At 49.1% G+C, this 16,681-nt stretch overlaps 1 protein-coding gene across 1 annotated transcript in view; it reads left to right on the top strand.

The window, feature by feature from the left end:
* TSPOAP1 (TSPO associated protein 1) overlaps window positions 1-16,681 on the top strand; it is a 2,768,302-nt gene that overhangs the window by 399,532 nt on the left and 2,352,089 nt on the right. The window lies entirely within an intron of this gene.

The raw sequence follows: 16,681 nt of genomic DNA on the forward strand, positions 1-16,681 counted from the left end.
CCTTGGTGGTATTTTGGCACTGGGGTTGCCGTATATGGTTGCTAGGGCCTGGTGGTCAGTAACAACGGCTTCCCATAGATGATCATAGATGAACATGTGGTAATGCTCACATGCCCACACCACAGCCAGGCTCTCCTTTTCCGGTTGAGAGCACGCTCTCTCAACGTCAGACAAACCTTTGCTTCCATAGGCCACGACCCGTCGTGGCGAGTCTTTTCCATGTTTGTGTTGTGCCAGTATTGCGCCCAGGCCCACTGGGCTGGCATCTACTGTTAGTTCGGTGCATAGGTCTGGGTCAAAGTACGCCAGGTGGTCTACTGCCGTCACTGACGCCCTTATTTCTTCAAACGCCTTGCTGCACTCTGTGGTCCATTCAAACGTTTGCCCTTGTTTCGTGAGCTCGCGCAGTGGTGTGCTCACTGTTGCGAAGTCCTTGATGTAGCCTGCGCAATAGCTGGCAAGTCAGAGGAATGACCTACCTCAGCTACATCCTTTGGTTGTTTTGCCTTCTCTAGGGTGTCTACCTTGCTGCGATCTGGCCTCATTCCTTTTTTCGAGAAGATGTGTCAGAAAAACACCAGTTCCTCTCTTCCCAGTTCGCACTTCTTTTCATTTACCGTTAGTCCTACTACTTCCAGCTGTGAGCATACTTCTGTTAGTGCTTTGTCATGTTCCTCATCAGACTTTCCAAATACCAGGATGTCGTCACTGTAATTGAGGTTGTTCTTTATTATTCTTATTATTTGCCTTATTGTTTCTTGGAAAATCTCAGCCGCCGATGAGATCCCGAAACTTAGCCGTTTGTAGCGAAACAGGCCTAAGTGTGTCGAGAACGTAGTTATGTACCTTGATTGTTGGTCCAGTTCCAGTTGGTGGTACCCTTTGCACAGGTCTAGTTTGGAAAATCGTCGCGTTCCCGTCAGACAACTGATCATGTCATCCAAATGTGGGCCCGGATGTCGTTCTCTCTCAATGGCTGTGTTCGGGATTCTCATGTCTACACATATTCTGATCTGTGCAGTGTCCTTTTTTGGTACGGCTACTAATGGAGACACCCATGGCGTTGGCCCCTCAGCTGGCTCGATGATATCTTGATCCAGCAGTGCCTTTATTTCTTCTTCCACTTGCGGTTGACGGTGGATCGGTACCCTTCGGTGATGCTGAGCGACAGGTCTGACTGATTTGTTGATGTGCAGTGTGATCTGCCGCCCTTTCAGTTTTCCGAGTCCTTTTGTTAATTTCGGGTACTCTCGTAGGATGCTTCCTTTGTCAGACACGTGGTATGTCATTTGTAGTAGACCCATCACTTTCGTCGTGATGTTGCTTAGTAAGCATGGTGCCAGGATGTCTCCTCTTAGCACATGAATTTCTTCTGTGACTGTTTTGTCTTTGTATGTCAAGGTGTCCGTGAATTTTCCCAAGTTCATTACAGGTTTATTTGCACCCCAGGTAAATACTCGCACTCTGGACGGTTGTAGGTGCGGTTTTCTTTTCATTTTCTCATATTCTGTGGCGCACATGATGTTGCACGTGGCACCACTGTCTAACACAAAGTCCGCCTGGTGGGGTCCTACATCAATGGTCACAGAGTCTGTTGTTTCTATTGTCTGCTTATCTACTAGCCTGATGTTTTCTTCTTCTTGCCCTTCTTCTGTGGACATGAGGTATAGGCGTTGCACTTTTTCCTCTTCTTCTTCTTCTCCTGACTCTAGCGAAGAGCTCCTTGTCGTTGCCTCCATGTGTTGCGCATGTCTGTTTGTTGTCGTTCTAGGTCTCCCTGGCCTTCCTCTTTCGTTCTTGAAGTTCATGCCTTGGCACATGGTGGCAAAATGGTTGCTTCCGTTGCATTTTCGACATGTCTGACCGAACGCTGGGCATGCTCCTCAATGCGGAAACTTCAGCCCGCATCTGTAGCACTGTGATCCTTGTTGTTTTCTTGTTGTCTGGTCATTTGACCTCTTCTTCCAGTGTCCTGTTCGACTCGTGTCCGTCATTCTGTGGACCTGTTCGCTCCGTCGGTCCATTTGTCTTGCATGTGCCATTGCCCTCGCCTCTGCTCTAGCCAGCTCCAGAATTTTCTCTAGTGTGGTCGGTTCTTTTAATATTCTTGTGCGAAAATCTGTATCACGACATCCTTCTATTAGTCTTAGGCTGATGGCCTGCTCATTGTCGTATTTTTCAAACTCACAGTGGCCCACTAACTTTCGTAGACTGGTTGCAAAGTCATCCAGTGACTCGTCAGGTTGTTGAAAAGCTATGTTGAAGCTATATCTTTCAAAGTCAAGGTTTCTCTGAGGATAAAATGTATTCGTCAGGCATTTTATTAGCCCTTTGTATAAGCTTGTTTGACTCTTTGGAAGCGTTATCAGAAGGTCATCCACTTCATCACCCACCAGATTTAGGAATAGTCCTAACTTTTTTCCGTCTACTACATCCGTGGCTTCCATGTATCTTTCAAATTTCATGATCCACTTTTCCCATCTTATTCCCACCTGTGGTTCTGATACACTAAATGGCAGTGGTCTGCGATACTCTGCACTTTGTTTGGTCTCAGGCATGTTTTTATTTTCTTTTGTGATTTTTGTCTTGTTGCACCTTTGTTTCTTCCTGTTGCTGTTGTTTTGTGGGGATCTTCTTGTCCCTTTCCTATTTTCCTCTCAGTTGTACTGGTTGCTATTCTGTTATAGGGATCTTCCTGTCCCTTTCCTCTTTATTTTCTTCTACCAGCCTGCCTTTCCGTTTTTATTCAATTGTCTTTTTGAATCAATGTTCTTTCCACTTGTATTTCCTTGTTGCCTGTCCTTAAGATGGCTTCTCTGCTTTTCCTATGCCTTTCTCCTTTGTTGTCCCTCTTAAAATGGCCGCTTGCGATCGAAATCTCGCGTTTCCTGACCCTAAAATGGCCTCCTTAGCACTCCTCTTCTGTGATTGGCCCCAGCCGCATGATCTGCAAATGGCCGCCGAGATTTTTGCTGCTCTCGCGCCTTTGTTTGAACGCGCGCGCGTCTCTCTTTGGACTCGCGCTTCACTTTTGCGCTTACCGCGATCGGCCTCAGTTGCAGTAGAAGCCGTCGGGGTGGGCTCCCGCGCTTATACCTCCGCTCCCTTGCCTTTCTCAGCTCATCCAGGGTGGGCACCTGGTTCATCACGATGGCGGTCGTCACGAGTCGATCCGCTTTCTTCCTTCGTCGCCAGTTGTCATACCCCCATGACTGGGCAGCCGGCACACCAAACACGGGACACAGGTTGGTGAATGCACTCTTCTTTATTATTTGTACAGGAGCGATCTTCTGCACGTCCGTCCTCTGGTCAGTCCGGGTTGTCTCTGTCCGCTTCCTGTCCCTAACAGGATGTGGTGTACAGTGAGCTGGTCACTGCCCTCATGACCCACAGGGTCCTAGTGCCCTATGGTCAGTCGTCGTCCTAAGTGTCAGGTCACCACACCCGGCAGCGTGAGGGGTAGGGTCTTCCAGTGCTGCACATTGTCTTGTAGTCGACGCAGTGGGCGGGCTGGATTTTTATACTAAAATACTGTAGGATTTGCAGTGATGTAGATCCCCAGATACCGGAAGCCATCAGTAACTATCCTAGTTCCACAACTTCTGGGAAGATTGGAGCACTCCCCACACAAAATATATATGAGTAATTAATCCCAGTGGATTGTGTCCCCTGAGTACTTTTGTAAGAGGGTAAAAATGTGTAAGATTCTGTGTATTGAGTAATATGGTTTGGCCAAATAGAGCAAAATATCATCGGCATATAGGGAGATTCTGTCCTCCCACCCCGCCATACAATTTAATCCCCTGATAATGGGTTCCCCTCTAATCCAGATTGCCTGAGGTTCTAAAACCAATGCAAATTTTAGTGGAGAAAGTGTACAGCCTTGTCTCGTCCCCTTCTGTAGTTTAAAAACTGCTGACCTTCCACCATTCACTGTACCTTGTGCAAGGGACCCAGAGTAAAGGAGCCGTACCCATGGCAAGAATTTTCCTCCAAATCCAAATCTTTCAAGCGCCGCAAACAGAAAGGGACATATCTTCATGTTAAAATTCCATTTTAGCTTCAAGGGACATTATCACGGTCTCTTCTCTAATAGTTCCAGCTCTACCCAAACATCACTAAGACGCCGCAGGTTGAGTGGAATATTCCTGCCTGGCATAAAGCCGGATTGATCTTGGTGTATCAGTTTGTGAACCAAGGGGGACAGACGTGTGGCTAGAATTTTAACCCATGGATTTAGCAGGGATTCAGGCTGATACGAGCTGCAGTGCTCGGGAGGTTTCTCCTTTTTTTGTATTACCACAATATTGGCCAGTCTCTGAGTTTCGGGCAAGAGACCCTTTGCCACTTTTTCTTCCTACATTTTAACCAGGTATGTGGCGACTGTGGATGCATTTGATTTATAGAGTTCAATTGGAAGACCACTCGGGCCCATTGGTTTCTCGGATTGTAGCACCCCAATTTCCTTGGTCTCTTCTTTGTTAAAGAAGGCTGAGTCTAAATCTTCTATATCCATACTATCTAGGCTAGGAAGTTTGAGGGTGGCCAACAACTCCTGTGCCTCGTTGTAATTTAGAAGCCCCTTTTTGGCGTGTAAATCTGTTTAAAGTGTTCTGCAAAAGCTTCCGCTATACTTTGCCTGTCTTTAAGTAGAGTCCCATCTCTTGTCTTAAGCTCAATCACCCATCTAGTGGTCTTTTCTCGCTAGTCCAACCATAAAAGCAATTTACCCGCCTTATCACCAATTTCATATAATCGATTTTGAGTAGCGCGGTATTTGAGCTTTAGCCGCTTCTTCAGCAATATCCAAATATTCTTTCTGCTTCATCTGCAATCTATGTTTAGTATCTGTGGAGTTTGATATTATTAGTTCATGTTCTAGTTGGCTAATTTCTTTTTCTACTTCATGCAGTTTCTTTCTTTTTTTCCTTCTCATGTCCTACAATCGTTGAAACTCCTTGCCCTCTTACTACTGTCTCATATGCTTCCCACAACGTTATGGCTGAGTCTACTGACCCATGCAAAACCAAATGGGATGATGGACAGAGTGTTGAACCTTGCAAGCACTCACCCCCAGTCAACAGATCTGGGTTTAATCCATCATCATTCTTTAGCTCACTCCGCCACCCCAGTTCAGACATGGCCATTTGCAAATCAGACTGGCCCCCTGCCTCATGGGAACAGTCCAGCACGAACTGCCAAGCTATGTCTTCCCTGGACCGGAAACGAGCATCCTGGGACCGGTTTCTGACTAATCAGCCGCCGTCAGCCAGGCTAGCTTGAATCCAGTGGCAAAGTGAGCAAGGGACTCACGTCTGGGCATACCCTGCCACCTTAAGGCGAACAAACCAAAACCAAAGGGGATGATGGACGGAGTGTTGAACATTGCAAACACTCATTATCATTCAACTGATCTGGGTTTAATCCATTATCATTCTTTAGCTCACTCCGCCACCCCAGTTCAGACATGGCCATTTGCAAATCAGTCTGGCCCTGTGCCTCATGGGAACAGTCCAGCACGAACTGCCAAGCTATGTCTTCCCTGGACCGGAAACGAGCATCCTGGGACCGGTTTCTGGCTAATCAGCCGTCATCAGCCAGGCTAGCTTGAATCCAGTGGCAAAGTGAGCAAGGGACTCACGTCTGGGCATACCCTGCCACTTTAAGGCGAACAAACCAAAACCAAAGGGGATGATGGACGGAGTGTTGAACATTGCAAACACTCATTATCATTTAACTGATCTGGGTTTAATCCATTATCATTCTTTAGCTCACTCCGCCACCCCAGTTCAGACATGGCCATATGCAAATCAGTATGACCCTGTGCCTCATGGGAACAGTCCAGCCCGAACTGCCAAGCCATGTCTTCCTTGGACCGGATACAAGCATCCTGGGACCGGTTTCGGGTTCACAACCCTCATCAGCCAGGCTATCTTAAATCCAGTAGCAAAGGGAGCAAGGGACCCACGTCTGGGCATATCCTGCCAACTTAGGGCGAACTAAGCAAAACCAAAAGGGATGATGGACAGAGCATTTGAGCAATGCAAACACTCACCCCCAGTCAACTGATCTGGGTTTAATCCATCGTCATTCTTTAGCTCACTCTGCCACCCCAGTTCAGACATGGTCATATGCAAATCAGTCTGACCCTGTGCCTCATGGGAACAGTCCAGCTCGAACTGCCAAGCCATGTCTTCCCGGTACATGGAAACAAGCATTATTCCTGCTGACCCTTCATTTTCTTTAAAGTAGTTTGCGGTAGCCTCAATAAGACCCTCCCGTATTGTTGGCACCTTTAAATACCAGGGGTTAAGAGCCATCTCATATCGCTTGGCAAAGGGATTGCCTCCATAATTTGCTATCACAGGGGAATGGTTGGAGATACCTCTAGGGGAGGTGCCCCACAGCACTAAACATAGGGAGCTGGTCAGCTCTACCAAATATGTAATCTATACAGGACAAACTCCCATGTACCCCTGAGTGGAGGGTTGAGGGTATACTGGAGGGTTGAGGGATTATAAGCTCTCCAGACATCCATCAGACCCACTGCTTTCAAAATGTCTTCTAGTGCCTTCTCAGACGTTTCCCTTTGTTTAGGCTTTTTCCTATCCAAGTCCCCGTTGAGGGCTGCATTACAGTCTCCCCCATCAACAAGTCGCCCTCGGGCAGATTAAGTATGTGCGATCCTAATTCGGCCAGGGCTGAGGAGTGCAGTCTTGGTGATATCTAGAGAGACGTAATATTGAGTAACCTGCCTTCCCAGGATCCCGACAGGGTCCCAAACCTACCCAGCCAGTCATGTGTCATAGTTTGGACTTGAAAGGGGAATGATTTACTGAAGAGAATACCTACCCCTCTCGACCCCTTGCTGTATCCAGTGGAGCTACCAGTTTATAACCCCATCTATTAAGCGCGCAATAAGATGTTCCTTGTATGTGGGTTTCTGATGGATACATCTGCCAGTGGATTCATCACCTTGTGAATATACCCCTGCGCCAGCAGCATTCGGAAATTTTTTGTAGCTCTCCACGCTGACGAGGACGATGTCACAGAAGCCCGGCTGCGCTCGCGACTCCTCTGACAACACTGGAGCCATAAGAGAGCCTTGTCTGCGTGATGACGTCAGTTCCCTTTTTTCCGTGTCGTCGACGCTAACGGTTTTTCTAGGACTCTCCGTTGTTACGCTTGATACTTTGTGTTTCTGGCTTTATTCCTGTGCATCTTCTTATTTCCTTTCAAGGATGTCGTCAAGGAAGTCCGGGTTAAAGCCTTGCATGGAGTGTGGACGACATACGTCCATTACTGATCCACACGAGTACTGTGTTTGGTGCTTATCGTCGGATCACGACGTCGAGGGATGTTCTTGCCACAGGAAAGTGAATCCAAAGGCACTGAAGGAGAGAGAAGCAAAGCTCTTCATGGTGAAGATGAGAAAGGAAAAAAGAGGTAGGAGAAGGTCGAGGTCTCGCTCCAGGTCGAGGTCTACGTCGGGGCATACTCAGAGAGCCAAGAAACACAAGAAGAAGAAGAAGAGGCATTCTTCAAGACGCCATTCTGATAAAGAAGCGGCTCCGAAGTCGACCTCTCAATCTCGACGACGGCATAAGTACTTCGTGTCTCCTTCTCCCTCGAATCCAGCTTCTCCTGAAAAATCCGCTTCGACTGCAGCCTCTCCACCTCGATCTCCGACGCCGGTTCCTTCACTCACTTTGGTTCATTCTCATCCAGTGGATACTCATTAATAGTCATAATCTATTAATAATCCCCACCCATGTGCGGGATCCCGGAGCATATATAAAATACATATATATGCATATATATATGCATATGTGAAAACATATACATGCAGCCTAAAATAGTTCCAAACTGGCAAAGATGCTGAAAATTACATGGATTTGCATAAACACCGCTGTATGTTATGTTATGTTATGTTATGTTATCGTAGGTTTTATTGAGCGCTCAGCTACTCAAACAAGAGTGTCCCGGTGCTATCGGACCCAACACAGCATAACCTCAGAGGCAGGGACGAGATCAGAGAACAAACAACCACGTTTAAAGCTCTTTCCTGAATGCGGCCAAATTCTCGCTCTTTCTCAGTGCGAGTGGCAAAGCATTTCATGCCCGCGGCGCCAGATATTTAAAGGACTGACCCCCGGTCCGCGCACGTCTGATTGCCGGGACCGTGGCTGTACTCTCCCAACCCCTAAGGAAGAAAGAGAGCAGTAAACATTTACATACAACAATGATTTATTGCCATAGAAAAACCTGTAATTGCAGGCATTTGCCAGTAGGCTACAGTAGAGTATAAAGAAAGACTGACACCTTGCCTTTAAGGCATTAGAGTAGGTGTACCGTGCCTTTAAGACCCGAAGGCAACCTCCTGCTCCCATGATGCACCACAGGTGGCAGTTGGGTCAGTTCTTTTTTCCGGCTCCTTATGAGAGGATCCTGGACCTTGAGCTCTTCAGTTTTTGACTGAAACTGTTTGGTTAAGTGAATTTTTTCAAAAAAATCAACATTTTCTGGTTTATTAAGGATTCTGCTTTGTATTTTGTGGAATTCCACTGAAATTTTCTGTCAGAATGCCTGCTTTATTCTAGAAGTGTACTTCCTGTGACAAAAAGATGGCACTGGCAAACCCACACTCTGTGTGTATTGTGTGCCTTCCATCTGCACACAACCCTGACCAGTGCTACCACTGTCAGAAGTTCTCTAGGCGGACCCTTCGCGACAGAGAACGGATCAGACTCCATGCCATGCTGGAGAAGGACAAGAGGCATCGGGTGGGTGGCCTTGGAGGCCCCAGGACGTAGTCTTTTAGCAAGCATGGCCAAAAACGGCGACGTTCCACTTCTCCTGCCCCCAGGAATAGGAAGGAAGGACAGGAGTTGATGTCGAAGAGGCCCAGACACTCTTCAGGAACACCATCGCGACGTCAAGAGTCTCCGCCGCACCCAAGTAAGTCGGCGTCGAGGTACCACACTTCGGGCTCGAAGTCTGTGGCTACTGGCAAGTCCAAGTCTCTGTCGACGCCGAGGCTTCCGTCGACGTCGAGACACTCTCCGCCACCCTCGAAGGGGTCAGAGTCGAGAGTGATGACGCCTACCTTATCGCCGCCGACTGGCGTGCCGCCATCGAGAGGATCGTGCAGATCCCACCATTCGACGTCGAGGCGGCGCCAGGAAGGGTCGCCGTAGACACGACGTCGTGGAAGGTCGTCGTCGACACAATGGCATGAAGGGTCGCCGTCGGCACGACATCGAGGAAGATCGCCGTCCATGTCACCAACTCGACATCGAAGATCGCAGTCGAGGTCACCACGGCGTGGACGATTGACATCGAGATTATCAAGACCTCGCTCGACGCCAATGGTCACTCAAACGTCATCGACGTTGAAGCACTGGACGTCAAGAGAAGAATTCACGGTTATTGTGGAGTCACCGGGGTGCAGATCCTGGGTCCAGAGGGTCATCAGGGGATCGATTATCATCTCCTGAGATGAATATTGTGGAGATCTCTCCAGAAGTCTCCCCCAGACCTGCGGACAAATCACGCAGTGTGTCACCTGGCCACCCACAGGGTGCTGTATTGGGTGGTCACAGTAGTCCGGGCTCGGATTACTCCCGCACATACTCCCCATCCGGTCCAAGGACAAGCACTCCAGTCAGACCATTAAAGTCTACTCAGAGGTCACGATCTCCAGCCAGGTCAAGATCTCCTGCCAGGTCGAAAACACCTACCAGGCCAATATCACCCCTGTGAGAAGTTGGCCTGGTATATGATGTTCACTATTCTAGTGAGCATCTTGCACCAGTCCAAACAACCCTTATGGTGATGGTTGTAAAGTCAACCTTATAGACCAGCTATCCTAGCGGTAGCATGGACAAAGCAGTCTTAGGCTAAACTCAAGAGGGCATGTGAAGCCAGCTGTTTTACCATATGAAATCCCTTTAATACCAAATGAAAGGACACCACACAAGATATATATTGAAAATATATATGTATTTATTTCTAAACAAACCCCTGAACTCTTTATGAACACAAAAGCACAGGCGCAAAACAAGTAACTTAATAGAATAGACAAAAGTTGCACAATTATGGATAGGGCGGGGTGGCCCCTTAAACCATTTATCAAAAAAGTGGTATAAGTACCACAACACGAACAATGGTAAGGCCTAGGGCCTTGGGAATCGCTGGGGCTACACTGAGCTAACAATACTTAGGGAGCAGGAGGCCCACGGGATGCGTGTGCAGAGTCTAAAAGCACACGAGTGTACACATTGAAGTCAATGGGTGCGTAAAAGTTATAAAGTTAAAGAATTAGGAGCCTTCAGACTGGAATAGAACCTAACCACTGGAAACTAGGACACTAGGGAGGTAAACCCCTACAGGAGCACCGTAGTACTTGCATTACCTAACCCACAGGAAGCGGGTGCATAGGTCTAAAAGTGTGGCGGGTTTCGTCATGGAGATCTATGGAGCCTTGGAGTAAAGATGCTGTAGGCGGCCAGAAGGGAAGAGTCCGGGTGGATCCAAGGGTGGATCGAAAATGTAGAGGACCTGAAAGCAGAGGGGACAGAGTCTGGGTCACTAGCCAGTGACCAGCGTGGAACCAGGATGGAACCAGGCGATGTGGGGATGCGATCAGGTGCTGATGGGTAGCTTGTCTCTGCAGCCACGTGGTCCGGGAGTCATCGACGACGACCAGGATGGAGTCACGAGCTGTCCCACGAAGGCTCTCGCTGTCGGCGGTGTCGGCTTCAAGATTGGAGGCAACCCACGCAGGAATCGATGTAGGCTTCTTACTCAGACCAGCAAGGTCTGAGGGGCTGCTTCTTTTCAGGGAAGCAAGGGCCAGTCTGGAGCAACCAGACCAGCGGTGTAGTTTCACAGGATCGTCGCCAAGATGGCCACTAGCCAACGGGCAAGTGACCGGGCAGACACGTCGAGCAGGGAAATGCAAAAGGGCCCCACGCAGAACTCGTGGAGTGTGCAGGCCTGATCTTCGGTGTAGATACTGCTCGGGGCTGGGGCTTCTCAATCCCCAATGCACAGCTTCGAGGAGGCCTCTGGGGGCTGCACAGTTAGCAGGTCGCAGACTTTTCAAGATGGCCGGTCCCACGTCGCCTCCACAGGTCTCAGCTTTGCAGAGACTGTGGATTGGGCGGTTGGATGTCTGGGAATCTGGTTCTTGTCAGACTCTGGGCTCGGGCTCCGGCGGGAGGCGGTGACAAAACAAGTCGTCGATCGCTGGATGGTGCCTGCTTGGGCAGGGTGATCACTCCTTGACCGCAAGGGAGATTATTCAGTCGTCTTCTTCCAAAGTAGAGTGATGAAGGTCCAGAGTTTCGTTTCAAAGTCTCAGTCCGGATAATCTAAAGTCCTAGTGACTCGGCTCCTACCTATATACTGATCTAAGGGGCTGGATTACCTGCTAGGTCCCTCCTATGGGTGGGACCAGGGAAGGGGGCGGTTACACCCCTTTCCCTTTGTCCAGTTTCGCGCAAGAGCTGGGGCAGGGAAGCCCCAGCACCGGTTTGAACTGGACTATGCATCGGACACCTTGTGTGCCCCAGGCATGTCTCAATCCTTTGAGCCCTCCCTGTCCCAATACACAAAATCCTGTCTGGGGTGCAACTCCCAAGGCAGGAAACATATTGCCCAAGTCTCCCTCGCTGGAAGGACTCCCAGCAGCAGGATGTCAGACTTGTGTCTGTGGCAGCAGCATCCATTTTGTGATGCTTGAGGCTCTGGAAGGACTCCCAGCAGCAGGATGTCAGACTTGTGTCTGTGGCAGCAGCATCCATTTTGTGATGCTTGAGGCTCTGGTTAACTTTAACCGGGAATAGTTAGAACAACATGTCTTCTCCCTCTAGAAGGGTGCAGTGCTACCCCTGTCGCCAGGACTGGCGAGGGGGTAGTATTCCAAATCGTATGACACCTTACTCAACATGTTTCGATAAAGCCAAACCATAGTTAGCATCTAACCGCGAGGATTATAATGCACTTTGGAGTATATGGTATGGCAATACCCCAGAACAGCTAAAGGACATAGTTCCGAAAGCTGCAGACAGGCTCAGCTCATGCTAGAGCACCATCTCACATAAAACCAAGCACTCTGCCATCAGGATTGTTAAGGCCCGCCATAGGAGTAACTTATAGGTGTATATGTGTCCAGACATAAGGTTAGATATATGTATACTATATCTAAGCAAGGGGTGATTACACCACCGTGCCCCAGCTGAGTGATCAGCCAGTTGTGTCAATTTGAATGGCCAGCCAGGGGTGGCAAAACATATGCTGCAGCCACTTGCAGGCCTTGGATGCACCTGTGCCCTGGGTACCTATGGTACACTGTACAGGGGCTCATAAGGTGACACAGTATCCAATTGGTAATGTACCTAAAGTACATTGTAGTGAATTTAGAGAGAGAGCAGCTGGGCTGTGGGTCTGATTAGCAGGCCCACAGCCACATTAAGTCGAAAACCAGTGAAGCAAAAAGCAAAAAGTGGGGTGACCATAGGAAAGCAGACCCTACTCTCCTACAACCCCCCCAGGCCAAGATGTCCTTCTAGACATCGGTCTAGATCCAGGGTTCGGCACAGCCGTCATCACAACGGGCCCCATAAAAGAAGGCGCACAAGATCTTCGACATGGTCCTCTTCTACGAGATCAACGGTCCGGGAGTATTCTCCGACCTTCTCCTTCACACCGCCTTCATGAGTCTCACCCATAGACGATACCGCTACTTTTACGGACGTTCTGGGTAGGGGGGCAAAGAAACTTAACATCTCTCTGCATACCCCGGTGGCTCCCCCATCAGTATTCTTTGATACCCTGCATCAACGGACAGCTCCCAGGCCTCTGGTGCCCGGATTCCTAGAACCGGCTATGTCTACCTTCCTTACTCCTGCGACGGTGGGTTCTGTACCATCCAGAATCGCCAAGAAGTATAAGGCTCCTGCAGAGGACCCCTTGTTCCTCAGGACAGATCCACCAGCTGATTCAGTCATCGTGGCGGCTGCCATGAAATCCCACTCTGCTTCCACCTCATCCTCGGTGCCCCCGGAAAACGATAGTAAGCAGATGGATTCGTACGGGAGGAAAATATGCAACACTTAGCCTTCGTATATGAAGGTTGCCAGTGCCTCTGCCTTGCTTGGGAGGTACGACAGATCGCTCTGCAACTCTCTCACTCGTTTCACTGAGAAGCTTCTCAAGGAAGACCGCCAGGACTTCGCCGAGATCCTACAGGAGGGAGGGCTCGTAGCCAACCAGGTCATCAGTGCCGCCGGGATGCTTCCGACCTCGCGGCTCATGGCTACTCCCATGGAATCTGCTCACGATGTTCGGCTTGGCTCCACCTCACAGGCCTCAAGACGGATGCTCAAAAGAAGATGCTAAACCTTCCTTTTAATGGTACATCTCTGTTTGGGTCTCACGCTGACGACGAGATAACTAAGATGAAAGCGGAAATGGACTTGGTTAAAGCTGTGGGTTTGGAAAAATGTAAAGAGTTTAAGAAGCGCCTCCATCAGGTCGACAAGCGATCGTACCAGCAGAGGGTTCAAACCTCTCAGTGGTCATCCCAAACACAGAAAAGATCTCAGTTCCAGCAGAGACGCCCTGGCAGAGGCAGAGGGAATAAAAACAAACAGCAGTCCACCTCCAAGCAACCTCCCAAGCCCTGATTTGTTGCTTCCTCCTCAACTGTTCGCCACTCCGGTGGGAGGTAGTGTAGCTCGTCACCTGGAAGAGTAGAGATACAAAACAAAGGACAGATGGGAGCTGAGTATTGTGCAGCATGGTTAATTTCTGAGGTTCAAGTCCCTCCCCCTTCCGCTGGTATTTCCTCAACTCAAGCACCTTCCCCGATTCCACAGTCAACTGCTGAAGGACAAAGCTTCTGCCCTTCTCAGAAAAAAGGTCATAGAGGAGGTCCCTCCCATGCGTAGAAATCAAGAAGTATACTCCAGCTACTTTCTTGTCCAAAAACGAGGAGTATGCAAAGAGTACAGACCTATCCTCGACCTACGTCTGCTGCTACAGGTTTATCAAGAAAGAAAAATTCTGTATGCTAGCCCTGCACCAGATCTTTCTTCATCTTCATCAGGGAGACTGGATGTGTGCCATCGACCTGCAGGACGATTACTTTCATATACCGGTCTCAGTAAAGCATCAAAAGTTTCTCAGGTTTTAGTTCAAACGTCATCACTATCAGTATTGAGTGCTTCCGTTCGGCCTCTAATCTGCCCCACGGACATTCTCCAAGTGCATGTCGGTGGTGGCTGCTTTTCTTCGCAGGCGGAAGATCTTCGTCTTTCCCTACCTAGACGACTGGCTTCTAAAAAGCTCCACGCCAGCTCTGCTTCAGAGCCATCTATCGTTCTCTCTCAAATGATGAATTCATTGGGGTTGCAGGTCAACTTCAAGAAGTCAGTGCTCAATCCTTCCCAACGAATTCACTACTTGGGTGCTACCCTGGACTCCGTGCAGGCAAGCGTGTGTCCTTCGGAGGAGAGGTTGTCATCTATGCTCCTGAAGTGTTGTCTCCTGCTAGACATTCAGAGTCCCACAGCCAGACAAGTGTCGTCTCTCCTGGCATCTACATTGTGCCCAATGCACGCCTTCACATGAGGCCTCTGTAGCAGACTCTCGAGGATCAATGGTCTCAGAGATCCGACCAATGGGAAGACCGGGTTTCTCTCCATCAAGGTGCCAGTGACTCCATCAGATGGTGGATGAAACGCTCCCACCTTCTGCAGGGAGTCCCATTTCATCGGCCTCCTCCATCACAGACAGTGGTCACGGATGCCTCAATGCACTGCTGACGTGCTCATATGGACCAGCTTCAAGTATAAGGTCTCTGGTCCGAAGTAGAAAGAAGCTACCACATCAACTTCTTGGAGCTCCGAGCCGTCGTTCTGGATCTCAAATCCCTTTACCCTTCTCTGCGCACCAACTACATTCAAGTTCAGACAGACAACACAACAACCATGTTCTATCTGAACAAGCAGGGAGGCACCAGGTCACGAGTTCTGTCTCTGGAAGTTCAAGCCGTTTGGCACTGGCTCCTGGCAAGAGGTCTATCCATCATGGCAGTTCACCTACCAGGTATCCTGAATGTTCAGGCGGACGGCCTAAGCAGAGACTTCGTAGAAGCGCATGACTGGGTGCTCAACGAAGAGGTCGCACAGGAGGTGTTTCAACAACGGGGCGTACCATATATAGACCTGTTCGCAGTGGCAAACGCAAAATGCCCCGTCTTCGCATCCAGGTTCCCCCAACATGGCTCTCCGGGGAACGCACTTTTGATCAGCTGTTCGCAGACATTGCTGTATGCTTTTCCTTCCCTGCCTCTGATCCCGGCGGTGATTCAGAAGTTCTACAGGACTAACTCCAGGATGATCCTGATAGTGCTGAAGTGGCCACGCCAGTGGTGGTACCCGGATCTCCTCCAGCTGTCGGAGGTCCCTCACCGGAGACTGCCTTGCCGTCCAGACTTGTTGACCAAGGACGAGGGGAGGGTGTTTCATCCCAATCTACCTTCCCTTCAATTGATGGCATGGCTCCTGAGGTCATCCAATATGGCCACCTAGACCTTTCGGCAGACTGCATGAACATTCTTAAGGAGGTCAAGAGACCCTCCACTAAAAAGTCTTATGCTTTCAAGTGGAAGAGATTTTTCATTTGGTGCCTTGACAATTCTCTTGATCCTATCCACGGTCAGGAGCAGGTGATCCTACCCTACCTATTACATTTGGCAAGGTCAGGCCTGAAGTACCCCTCCATCAGGGTTCACTTAGCGGCAATCACCTATAGGAAGTCGCCTTCTCAGGCCACATTCTCCCTTATGCCTGTGCTCAAAGATTTCTTGGAGTGGCTTAAGAAAGTTTTTCCACCACTGTGGTCCCCCTTCCCTCCCTGGGAGCTTAACATCGTACTCACTAAATTGATGGGTGCTCCCTTCGAGCCTATCCATATGGCTTCTTTGCAGCACTTGACCTGGAAAGCTGCCTTTTTGGTGGCTATCACCTCTGCCCGTAGGGTTAGCTAAATCCAGGCCCTGTGTTGTAGGGAACCTTACACAGTGTTTCATGCCAATAGGGTGGTACTGAGGACACATCCAGGCTTCCTGCCCAAGGTAGTCTCAGACTTTCATATTAATCAGTCTATCACCCTGCCTACTTTTTTTCCTCAACCTACCACTCCCCCGGAGAGGTCTTTACATTCTCTAGATCTCCGGAGGGTTCTGAAATTTTACATGCCAAAAACCCTTCCACTTAGGAAGTCTGACCGGCTCTTTGTTAATTATGGGTCAACTAATACCGGTCTGTCAGCCTCAAAAAGATTGATTTCTCGATGGATCGTCTCCTGTTTAGCTCTGTCTTACCAATTAGCTAATGAGGCTTTATAGGGTAGACCTCATGCACACTCTACTTGAGGGAAAGCTTCCACTACGGCTCTTCTTCGTAATATTCCAATTTCTGAGATTTGTAAAGCGGCTACATGGCGTTCAGTACATACCTTTACCCGCCATTATTGCCTAGATTCAAATGCACAGGCCGATGCCCAAGTGGGGCAGGCCTCTTTGAGGAATTTATTTGCATAACTGTATTTTAAATGTGATGTTGATTCATGTTACTGTATACTTATTTGCTTGTCCGCGAGACTTTGGGTA

This window comes from Lissotriton vulgaris, chromosome 2_1 (genome assembly GCF_964263255.1).
Source record: "Lissotriton vulgaris chromosome 2_1, aLisVul1.2, whole genome shotgun sequence".
In the NCBI taxonomy this organism is placed as follows: Eukaryota; Metazoa; Chordata; class Amphibia; order Caudata; family Salamandridae; genus Lissotriton; species Lissotriton vulgaris.